We start from the raw sequence: 13,216 nt of genomic DNA on the forward strand, positions 1-13,216 counted from the left end.
GAGTAAACACCATGATGTACACCATGTAGTATTGAAACAATCGGAACCGAACCTTTTTTAATGAATCATAAGCATAAAATAATTAATCATGGCTAATGACATGATACTTTTACGGGGTGGAATATATGGCGATAAGAAGGTATAACACAAACACACGTAATCTAAGCTAAATTTTCTCACACATGTTGGACTGAATGTGCAGTCAGAAGATGTAGGAACTTAGTATCGTAGTAAAACTCCCAAAAACATCTGCACATGGTGTGTCGTTTTTGTTGAATTCTAAGTACCGCTGTAATTTTATGCACAGCATTTATTTTCGTTCGCTGCAAATTTCATTTCGTTTGGAAAGGTTTGTTTCAAGTAATGTTTTGATTTGAGGATAAACAGTGAATTAACATTAAAACAGTTTTGATATAAATAATAGTCCATCACACACATGTATCGTGCAATGAGTAACTTGTTTATATATCTGCATGAACCAAAACAACCCTAGCAACAATAGGACACATAATTACTAAACTGGGATATGGTAGGATCATAATCGAAGAATACACCTTGAAATGGAAAACAGAACAGAGGGACTGCAAACTGCGCGCATCATTGTAGGCCAAATTGATAAAACACAGCTAGGAAGTAAATAAAAACGTCATGTAGCGTAATGTAACATTGAAATGGTGACTTACATTGCGATATTTTGTTCTTGGAAAATTGCTAGGTAGTACGCAGGGAAAAGCGTAATTAAAACAAACCCGGAACTATTTTTTTTCTACATTCATACATTTTAAGCGAACGTACCAAAACACACGTATTTATATAGCGAGAGAAGAGTTAGAATAGTGGTTGTCTGCATGCTAGGAATAATTAATCGTCCCTTTTAGAAGACTCGATCATTCTAATGCCTATACACCACATAACACCATTAGCAAATGACGTAACGCGCGCTCGACAGAATCTATCAGAATAGCACATACAATGATCACAATTCAAAGGGGAATCAGGTCGTTACAAGTATTAGGGAAATTCGCTTTTTTTATAAACACCAGCTGAGCACTTTTCTTACAACTACTGCATGACACAAACCGTACATGACGAAACAATTGGTTTGCAATTGGTCTTGCTTTATATTTCCCTCCCTCCGTGACAAAGTCAAGTAAAGACTTCGAACTGAGCGCTCGAATGAAGCTTAGCGATTTGTAATGCAGTAGTTTGAGATCGAATAGCAATAGCAACGAAATATACATAAACATAAAGAAAAAGATAAACGAACAAACAAAAAGGTACTGCAGCGTGCTGCTCCGTCGTAGAAAATTTATAACCATAACAAACAGAACTTGTTGCGGAAAAATGCGTACGATAGTACTAAATTTTAATAAAAAGTCATTTCTCATTGCATTTGCATAAGAAAATACAAAAACATTAACATTTTCATCCCAATCGCCAATAGTGTATCCTGGGATAAAGTATATTCGTGTTAAAATTTCGGAATTTCCAAGCCGGCACAAAAGCAGTTTAACAGTTTAACAATATGGCCACATGGTAGAAAATAAAAAAACAGCATTCACTCGCTATCAGACCCACCATCCTCCCAACAAGGAAATGTGCGACATTACACAGGCAACAACCTCCTTGATACACAAGATTCACAAGTCTTTGAAGTAAAAGCTATACACCACTAATGATATGTCAATGTTCAATTGCATATTCTTCCCCACATTGGTAAGATATTGAAATAAAAAATATTGATAAATAAATGAAGAAAATACAATTCTTGAATCCGAAAAAATGTCATTAGAAAAAATTGTACTACAAATTAGTAGCTGGCTTAATCAATTCAAATGTATAATTATGTTCACGATAGCCCGGAGTAAGTTTTAAAAAATATTACTGGGGATCTTTATTTGCGAACTGCTAAACTAAGACTGAAGCTAACTTCTGGATTCGGTACTATTTAGCTAGGCTGGTGTTTTCGGTGCTGCCAGGTTTGCCGGTCACGTTGTCGTCCACGTTTATGATGATCATGTTGCCTCGGTCCGTCTGAACATACGACACCACACCTGGTCGTGGGAACCTGCTTCCAGTGGAGTTCCCGTTGGAACCTGACTCCGCGCGTGGAGTAACATCGATGGCTCGCTTGCGACCGTTTTCTTACTCAGCACCTGTATCATAGCGCGTAGCGCATGTGTACATATCTGTATACTTTATAGTAACTATTTCGGACGGTTTCCATAAATGTACTTTTAAATTTGGATGACGTTTTATGTTCATAAAACCTTTATTCTGTAAAACGTATTGAACGTATTCGGTGAAGTATGAGAAAACGCCCCCCCCCCTTCTTAACAGCTACAGGCAGCTCCTAATACCTGATGCATCAGCGCTAGCGCGGAAAAGTAGACGCTACCTGATACCTGATGCGGAAAGTAGGCGCTGGTTGAAAAAAGTTTGAGAAACACTGTTTTAATCACGCCGACAGTGTGCACAAAACGCGGTAATCGCCTATCCTTTTATTGTTTTATATAAACGAAACATAATTATACATGTGGTGAAATGGTGAAATAATAATATTTCTCGAATATAGGAGTTATTGCCGTTTTACGTTCCGATTCATATTTGATCTCGATTAAATAAGCTGTAAGTTGTAAGCATTTTTTACTTATAACATTCGTCTTTGGATGCGTATCTTAAGACCGCCTTTGGTACGCATAACCAAATCGCCGTACAGTATCAGATCTTCCCGACGGTGGACTGATTCGATTGTGTAGTTTCTCACCACCGCCGATATCACCGCCTTCTCCTCAAGTGCACCAAACTTCTGTCCAATGCAGTTCCGTGGCCCGGCACTGAACGGAATATACGAGTAGGGATGGCGATTGGTGCTGTTTTCGGGCAGGAAACGATCCGGATAAAACTTCTCCGGATTGGGAAAGTACTGAGGATCTCGGTGCAATTGGTAGAGCATGATCACGGCGTTCGTTCCACTCGGTATGTGATGTCCTTCGATGTCCACCCCCGTAGTGAGCGTGCGCGATAGTATGGGAATGCTGGGAAACAGTCGCAAGCTTTCCTTGATGCAGCACTCCAAATATCGCATCTCGGACAGCTCTGCCATCGTTGGATGGCGCTCCCTATCTCCACCCATGATGCCGTCTATCTCCAGGAAGACGCGCTCCTGGACGGTTTGGTCCGTGCCGAGTAAGTACAACATCCACGCCAGTGCAGTGGCCGTCGTATCGTGTCCACCCAGTATGAAAGTGTCCACCTCTTCGCGTATGTCTGCATCGGATAGCAGCTGGCCATCTTCCGACAGCTCGAGCAATAAATCCAAAAAGCAAGCTGTTTTCTCTGACCAAGCGCCTCCTCGCTGTGTGGTGCGTTATCAGCGGATCCAGTTTCCGACAGCATTGACTGCTTTCGCTGTCGATACATTTCACGGCGCTTTTGGATCATGCTGTAAGCAAAATCGTGCAGGATTTTCAAACAATGCTCGTGCTCGGTGTAAGCTTTTGTGAAGCGGAATATAAAATCAGAACGCAACCAAAACTTCTGTAACCGTTCTAGAATAATTTCCGATATCCTACAAAATACACAGAAATATGTAGCATTGTAGAGAGGGTCCTTTTTTGTTTAGAAACTACAGCATGAAGATATATACTTCTCATGTGCCTTCACGTATTCCGAATCGGACTTTTCCAACGCGTCTATGGGATAGCCCATGGCCGTTTCTATCAAAGAAAACAATAGTAGGTAACGAAACAAATTGGAAGTGATGTTTAAAATTTAAAAATTTAAAACAATGAAGGTTTAGATATTTTGGACCAAATTATATTAATTTAACATATATTTAATATGTCCTAAAATCATAAAAAACTCTTTAATTTAAATGATATGGGCAATGCATGATTGTAGATAGTAAAACCTACGTTAGTTTTTTTTTCTTACCGCAAATAATATCCAGCGAAGTTAGCGTAGCATAGATCGTACAATCAAACCCTTCGGTGTTGTTAAGTGTTTTTTCCAGCTGCCGAACCAGAACATAGCTTTGCTTGTTCATAACCTCAACAAAGTTCGCCAGTATTTTAAAATGAAACGTAGGTGTCAGCATCTTACGACGCTGATGCCATTTGGCGGCATGACTCGTAAGCAGACCGGTACCAATCCACGGTTTAAGCAGATCATAATCGCGACCCTTTTCAATGTTCTTGGAGCTAGAGAGAATTTTCTATTACCAGAAAGAAAAACATACTTTTACACAGAGAACATTGTACGAAAGGCACATAAAGATAGCAGAAGATTGTGTAATACCTCAGCGGCAGTAGCTTTCGAAATGAGAATGTAGGGCTTCAGCCCGGCCCAGACACGGTTAAATCCTTGCCTCCGTCCGTACAGTAACCTTGCGCCATTGATCGTACTGAACATTTCTGCAAACAAGAAAAAATGTTTTGTTCAATTGTATATGTTGTTGTTATGTTTTCTTAAAGTTGTAACTCCCCGACATTTAAGACAGTGGTGTTAATCTTAAGTACATATCCAAAAAAAATTGTAATGGGTTTGGAGATAGTTACAGTCGCCATGTAGTAAGTTTGGAGATAGTTACAGTCGCCATGTAATATGTTCGGTTTTAGATACGGTCGCCAAGTAATCTGATGAGTGAAAAATATAAGACCATTCTTCACGAGTCGTATCAAATAAATGATAAAGTGTACTGATAAAGTACTATAAGTACGCGGATTGCTCGGGAACGCAGAAACCGCGTATCTCGGGAACAGACTTTATATGCTTTTTTACGGTTACGGGATAAGCAGAATTATTCATAATATTTACATGTTTAAGCCATCGCTACCCAAACATGTGCAAAGATAACAGTAAAAAGGAAATTAAAAAAATCATATTTATTATAATTTTGAAATTTTTTCACAGTTTAAAAGTAGAAGAGCATAGAAAATTGACTCTAAATAAGCTTGTTGTTTTGGAAAGTATGGCATGAAAAATCAATCGAGACGGGCAGTAGAAATGGCAGTAGGCTTGATACATTTCTATGGAAACCTCTTAACCGCTATTTGATGGGGTGTACAGTTGGAATTCAATAGTTCAACGCTTTTAGTTGCCATGATTTTTAATTGAAGGCCAAGGTCAGACACACCGAAAAACCAACGCAACGAAAACGATATGATAACCGAAAAATAATGCTTTTCAATGTCAATTTCAAAAAATTGTGATTTGTTGACCCCAAATGTGACAAAAAAAAACATGAAAAAAAAATCACTAGAACTAAACAAACGTTTGGATTTCGCTGGGCCAATTGGTTGAACGAAATTGGTCAACCGGAAACGAAGCGTTACATTTCACCCGTACATTTTTTCAGTGTGTCTGGCCTCGGCCCAACGCTCAATAGTTGGTTGATAGTTTAATTTAAAAGCATGCGTTTCTTTGGAAAATCAGGTTTGCCACAAATCTCATGGCTCTTTACGAAGAAATTCAAATCTGTTTCGGTTGGAAAAACGTGCGAGCTATAAAGCACGAATTCAATAGTTGATATGCATGCAATTGAAGTTCCACCAGTGGTTGTTTAGTTGCCAAGGTTAATTAAAAAAACTAAGTTTAATTTCTACAGTGCTACAACCGAGCACTCCATAGCGGGATGCAAATCTCCGTATAGTGAGCCCAAAAAGTATTCATCTATCTTAATAACTTACAGAAAATGCCGCAATAGACATGGGTCGCTAAAAGCAATGATGATGTTTGATACACACGATTATTTAGAGATCCTTTGTGTTTAAAGTCATTGTATGATTGTCTAGTCCTCTAGACTATACGGCTCTGTGCGAAAATTAAATCTGTGCAACGTAGATTTACTAGAGTCTCCCTTGTATTTTAATATGCCTGATTACCGCATGCGATGTTTGTTGCTTGGGCTAGAATCTCTCAAAAATCGCCGAAAAGTTGCACAAAATTGTGTTTATAGCCAAGCTGCTGAAACATGATTGACGCGCCTGAGTTGCTAAAAAATATCCCCATATACGCACCAGTCAGAACCCATAGACAACGTGCATTTTTAGAAAATGAGTTTAGGAGAACTTTAGCCTCATACAACGACCCTCTATTGAGAATGTGTAGACAGTTCAATTATCATTTCGAATCTTTTAACTTTCATTTGACTACGCAGAGCTTAACATATAGAATTTAAGTGACAAGGGTCATAGTCTATGTAATACCAGACCCTAAAATTGTCTAATCTTCCTTCTAAATTAATGCATTTATGTTTATGTTTCAATTGCACTTCGCGCGGTCAGAGAGACACTATAGGCGGGGAAGTTGAAGAAATGGAAATGGATGGCGGGGAAGTTGAAGAAAGCATGATGGCGGTGAAGTAAAGATAGATCATCATCTTATGCATCTTCTCTTCTCTTAATCTTATGCATAGCCTATCCTACTCATTTTTCAAGGTTACAAAACATTTGGGAGGCCTCATTCCTTCATTTGATCAGCGTTTGGCAATTTTTCTGACACTAATTTTGTGTCAAACTGTGAACTAAGCAGCCATTCTTAACAATTTATCTAACGAAAGAAGCGGTTTAATGTCTACAAAATTAAATATAACCCAGGAATCAGTGCATTTTATGATGGCCAATAAGATAAGGAGAAGAGATGGGTCGTATCATGATACTAGGGCTCAGTGATGAAAGGTGAGCTAGAAAAATGAGCCAAATTGAAAGAAAACGAGATCGTGAAATGTATTCTTGTATGATTTAAGTATGATTTAAAATTTGGGCCGGTCTGATGGTACAGTCGTCAACTCGAACGACTTAACAACATGCCCGTCATGGGTTCAAGCCCCTAATAGCCCGTGTCCCCATACGTAGGACTGACTATCCTGCTACGGTAACAAAAAGTCACTGAAAGCCAAGCCCACTTCACTAGTGGGTACAGGCAGACCTTGACCGGCAGCCGAGGAAGAAGATGAAGAATTATTTAAGTACTGTGAGTCCCAGTTCTGAGCAATTGTATTTAAAAATTACCACATAGTTCATGGTCAGTCAACTGGGAGAACATACAGAGCATTGCAATTTACCTAAAACACCAAACCAGCTGAAACCAAACTGATGAAAACGATTTAATAGACTCTCAATCTATTCTGTTGCCAATTTTTTAAAGGAACTTAGCCATGTGGTCCGGAAATGCAATATTTCTACCAGATATTAATTGGAACATGTCTTGTAAGATGAGCGGGACAAAAATACGCCCTATTTGAGGTTCAAATGAGCGTTGGTCAAATAGCCACTAATAGTCATAAATGCAATAAAAAACAAGATCATGACATTTTTTGATTCCATAATCTTTGTTGTCTAACGCATATTACGCCAAAAACCTGATAGTCAAATACTTTTAGTGCGTCAATCAAACGACTTAGTTTTTTTAAATAATGAAGTTGGTTTTGCACTATTGTAATGCTTATTTTTTAGCAATACGTGTTCATTGATGGTCCCCTTGTCAAACCTCATCATTATTTTTAATAACCCATGCCTATTGCGGCCATAATATAAATTTTTCTGTAAAATATTCAGCTAGACGAATACTTTTTGGGCTGACTGTATGTAATCAGTGGCGGATTTAACGGTGCGCGGACTGAGCGGCCGCGGGGCCCCGTCAATGTAGGGGCCCCGTGTATGGTAATTCCAGCATATAGAACAATGTGTACAGTAGTCTCAGCAAGAGCTTCTGTGCTAGTTAGGGGCCCCATGGATGACGGGACTCATAAACTATTGGGGCCCAGTACAGGGATTCTGAACACCCCCCCCCCCCCTCCCCCCAAGCAAACCATTAAAGTGTGTTTGATTCAAAACCTAATGCAACAATATGCACCCCGACACCAAGCGGGGGCCTCCACTCCTTTTAACGCTTAGGGCCCCCAACACCCTAAATCCGCCACTGTATGTAATACAAATCTAGTGACGAAAGAGTTCATAAAGACCAAAGTCACATTAAATCTTTAGATAGACTGACAAAATATGTAATGCGAATTCTAACAAAGTCTTTATAATATAGAAGTTGGTGGATGATCGATTTTAATCCACAAAAACTTTTGGAAGTGGCTTTTTGAGAGTTAGATGACAAAGTGTTCACAAACATTTGCAAACTTTGTAAAAATGTCCGAAAATGCATCCAAATTACTGTATACACCACAACTAAATCTCAATGCTTGCTGCGATGAAACGACTGAAACTTTTGTATCTATCCTTTTTTATACAATCAAAAGTACTCGCTGTCTCGAGCTCTATAGCATGTAAAATTTCATTATGATAATTCATTCAGGAACCAGTTAAGTTAGGCCATAGTTTCGTTTTAAGAAATTAGTCAAAAGTGTGACTTGTCTCTTGCAATACAGTCTGATCTCACTAGTTACGATACGATTGCGTACTAGTGGATTCACACTCGATAGTTGCGTTTTTTGATAGACCGCAAATGTGATGAGCAGAAATAATCTAGAACAATTTTGTTGAAAAAGCTTTGTGAATATTACCCTTTCTTTAATAGATTGAACTAGTAGCTTGTATTTTAGTTGAAATATGTTTTCATATTTACAAGGACTTCAGCTACGTGTTAGTTTCAGCTATGGGAAGTAATTAATTTTCATGCGTACTGAAATGAGCATGTAAACTCAGAAAAATGTGTTAATTTTAAATTTCGTACAAATGAATGCAGATAAAACCTTTTCACCGCATCATGATTTTGGCTCGCTTCTCACTTTCATTGGACCAGGATGGCACAACACCGAAGCTGTGAGGCAATTCTCTGAGGCAAAATAACCTTACCAGTGTGCTTTAATCTCCCAAAACTCAAGGTCGTGGAACACTTACTGCTCCACACATAAACATACTTGTTTATTCATTATTCATAACGGAAGTTACAGCGGTTATGAGTAATATACCTTAAAAATTACATTGGCAAGTATTTATACGGAGTTACCTTTCTTGCACCTGAACGTTAAAGGTCTGAACGGGGCAGTTTGCCCATTCGGTGAGTTTAATTCCAAATAACCGTTACAAGCGCACATGAAAGCTGTGCACCATCCACAGTTGATGATTACTACGGAATCACCCTGAATCTTAAGAAATCCCCAAACAAAAATCATTACAGGTCCTTTCACTTTACGCCTTGTGCAATAATGTAAAAAACATAATCAGCTTTTGCTTCCTTTCATTCACTGCCTCCCGCTATCCTTACTTCACTGCCAGAATGCAAATGCTTCTGTAATACGAACAATTGTTGTAAAACACTTTTGTATGGCTCTCTTGTAAACAACGTAACATGTATCTAACTATACATTTGTAATAACTCAAATTGTCTACTATCATTGGAAATGTGAGAAGTGATAAAGCGGGATGCGAGGAGTGAACGAGTCGCACAACATATCGAAGGGGTCTACGCCTGTTTTACCTTGATACATTTGATTGCCGGTGTCTCCGTTTCTGAGCTGGCCGGCTTTACCAGATTTTTAACATTTATACTTTTAACTTGAACCACGTTCAAGCGATCACTGCTGTACACATATGGCTGCGGCGCAATTTTGCGCACTTGGTGAACACAAGTTTATGGCTGGTAGGGTTGTATCTTTGGTAGGAAGGAAGCTGTACCATCAGAGCAATCGGGTAACGGGTCCCAAGATCGTTGATCCATCGGGTAACCGTAGTATTTTACGGAACAGACAATCTCAACAATTTTTCAAGGTCCTGATGAATTTAATGCCCCTGACCGAGCAAAATCCGCATGGCGTTGCACCTAACAGGAAGGATTGGAGTAATCATTGCACTACCAGCATTGCACTGCATTGTTTCTTTAATTGCAGTACTGGTTATAGTGATCCAATCTGGCTCTGGCTGTTTAATACTGTTTGACGAAACAACAAAAACTTGATTTGTAAGCAGTATCAAGTAGATTTTGTTAGTGTAATTATTAGCTTAACATTTCCACACAACTCGTAGAAAGTTATTTTATTTTTTGTTGTTGTTGCACCAAACACTGCGTCGTAATTTCAGTATGGTGACGTTATTGGTTTTATTTTTCTATTGAAAGAACCTCCTCGTTAGTGATCTCATTAAGCATTAGTTAAATAATGGGATCATCAACTTATTTCGTAAGGCTTAGGCCGATGCAGCCTGAAAGGTGCCGATCATCATTAGTCACACCTGATGGACGCACTTCCTCCCATGATGCTTTATCACGCAGGTGAAACGTATGAGAAAATGTTTTACCAGTTGGTTGGTCCAGCCAAATCATTGCCTTTTTTTAAGATTTATTTATTCACTTTGAAAGACAGGTATGAATTAGACGAAGCTTTATCTTTTTACTTGAAAAGCTATTTGCATATTATTCTATAAATCATGATGATTTATTCGCCCGTAAACGTCTTTGAAAAAGGGCGATTATTTTTTCTAACGTGTTGTGAATGTTTGTTTTGCGTTGTTTGGGAAATGATGCATAAAAAAAACCTTACCACCTGCACTTCTGTTGTTCATTTTCGCAGTTACATAATAATGATGCTGCACTTTGGGTATACAAAATTCTTCACGTGCCACCAGCTTTGAAAATTAATAAATTAAACAATTTGTTAGCGTACAAGGTTTCGGAAAAGATTCTTACATCCTGTTATTGTAATGTTTACGTAGACTGTAGAATAAACTAAGTTTTTTGCTCTATTTACCTACGATGACAAACGAAAGCCAATGACAAGGGACAGTGGGATTTATTTTTGTTATGACTCTCAGACTGCGTTATTCCTCCTACACATCAATCTATTTTGCATAATTCACAACACTATGCCAACCAATTCATTCTTCAGCTTTTCTGCGCATTCTGGCGGTGGCACCGATAGGCAGTTACAACTCACGCTAATTTGCTTACCATCGCGATCAACCAACCATTGCAAACTGTTACCCAGCAAAGGTAACGCAGGGGGGCCAGGAATACGATTGATGTGTTTGGCGACCTCCGCTCGCTGACGGTAGAAGATAACGGTGGAAGCTGCTACTGTCAGCATCACTATCCAAGCAGTCGGGGACAATAGCTGAAGTGCATTTGGCACGAGATCACTCCACAAGATCGAACTCATCGCTACACTATTGATGTGCTTGCGTTAACAGAAAATGCTATTTTTTTGTATTGAGCCTTTTCAAACAGCCAATTAAATCTTAACTAAGTGGCATCCGCATTTGCACCATTCACACTATACATTCAATTGATCCTTTCGCACTGAATATACATTTGGGGAAGGACTTTTCCAGCATCCACTTTAAACTCTCCTCTTCAGTTCACTGTCTTAATCGTACTAAACGTTGCTCAGCATCTTGTCGTTGCCTTTATATTGGCGTTGCCTCTTGCCTCAACACCATCGCGGTAGTATACGACAGCGGAATCGTGAGCATGACCATCGGGTGAGCATTATTATTATTTGAGAAATGGGTGAAAATGGTATAAGCAAACGAAGCAGCTCAATGGATAATGTATAATTGTGTGTGTGTGTGTGTGTGTGTGTGAGAGAGAGAGAGAGAGATGTAGAGAGAAAGAGAGAGAGAGAGAGAGAGAGAGAGAGAGATAAAGAGAAATACAGAGACATATAGAGAAATATAGAGATAGGGCAGAACAAAATATCTCACCTACAATGATAAGGATTGTTTGGTACACTTTTTGGTTTACTTGAAATTGGATAGATATCTCATGGTATAAACAGGTTTTCTAAATTCGTTCTACTTAATCAAACGCTGGACACAATTACACCAGCAGAGAGAAAGACACATCTTCTGTATCATGCATAATTACCCACAGCTTTCATTATCGATGCACAGCTTAGCTACAGTCATAATTAAATGAGAATGTTGCTAACGGTTGGCAAACCTGGGCAACAAAAAAAAAAGCTGGTATAAGGTGATAAAAAGTATTTTTTTTTAATTTAATTATAATCTTCTCCTACTCATAACGTAATTACTTTTTTTTGGTAAACAAAATACAAAAAAGTAGCAAAAATCGAAGGTAAGATGTCCTTTATACGTATTACGTTGAAGCAGAGAAAAATGAAAACCAGAAAAGGAAAATGATAATAGGAGGGTGCTGGTTTCTATCGCAAAGGGGGTTGCTGATCGACTGCTTTTGTAGTGGCGCCATCTATTTTAGAGTAGCTGTACTATATGCATTTTGTGCATGCGGTTGCATGTTCATTTGCCCTATTTTGCAAAGAAGTGAAGACTTTTGTTTTTTAATATATTCCCAAACTGTACATGAGTCGTATTTCCTATTAAATGTAACTAAACATTTAGTCAGGATCAGTTTCTGTTTGGTTTGGTTTGTTTGCTATGAGACGTTTGGTTTTGTGAATTGGGACATGACAGACGTTTATGACGTTAGGATGACAGGTTTTGTTTTGACAGAAGGGGTTTTGGGCACATGTCCAGATAGGGAAACAGAGGAAGAATTAAGAAACACAACGTAGGATCTGAATAAAGGAATTCCAAACTAAACATTGGTGCCGTAGTGACCAAGATTGTGAAAATTGTGGAAAATGACGGATTTCAGTTCGGACGAAGAAGCTTTCCTTGGGTTTAAAGATTCATCTGTTAATGAAACGATGTTGCCGGCCTGCCAACCACAGCAACCTATGTCAAGCAAGATGGCGGACAAGTACGATAAGCAAGCGCAGCTAGCCCGTAAAAGTAATGAACAAACGAAAATAGCTGGCAAGAAAGCGCAAAGAGACGCCATCTTGCGTTGCATCGAACGGATCGACAATTTTGCAGAGCGAGCAAACGGCATAACGCAGGAGCAAGCAACGACTCGACTCAATCGATTGGAAAAATGCTGGATGGAATTTGAGGCAATTGCCAACGAGTTGCGACTCTTGGATGATGCATGCCATTCTGATGAAAATGAGCAGTTATATGACGCCGTAGATGAAAATTGTATGCAAATTGCGGATCTCATCAGATTGAAGATTATTAAGCCCCCACCAGTAGAAGCTCCAGCAGTGCGAGTGAAAGAGTCGGCAAGTCAAATGCAAGATAGTATGGGTGAATCAAGCTGCCTTATCAAATTACCAAACTTGTCGCTTCCAGTTTTTTCAGGAAAATACGACGAATGGCTACCTTTCCGCGATATGTTTGAGGCAAACATTCACACTAATACAACTCTAGCGCCTGTGCACAAAATAGCTTATTTGAAGCAATCGTTAAAA

The 13,216-nt window shown here is 39.0% G+C and overlaps 1 pseudogene; it reads right to left on the reverse strand.

Moving 5' to 3' along the window:
• Positions 1–2,538: 2,538 nt before the first annotated feature.
• LOC121603345 lies at positions 2,539–11,335 on the reverse strand (annotated as a pseudogene).
• Between the last annotated feature and the right edge of the window lie 1,881 nt (positions 11,336–13,216).

This window comes from Anopheles merus, unplaced genomic scaffold (assembly GCF_017562075.2).
Source record: "Anopheles merus strain MAF unplaced genomic scaffold, AmerM5.1 LNR4001122, whole genome shotgun sequence".
Taxonomy (NCBI): domain Eukaryota; kingdom Metazoa; phylum Arthropoda; class Insecta; order Diptera; family Culicidae; genus Anopheles; species Anopheles merus.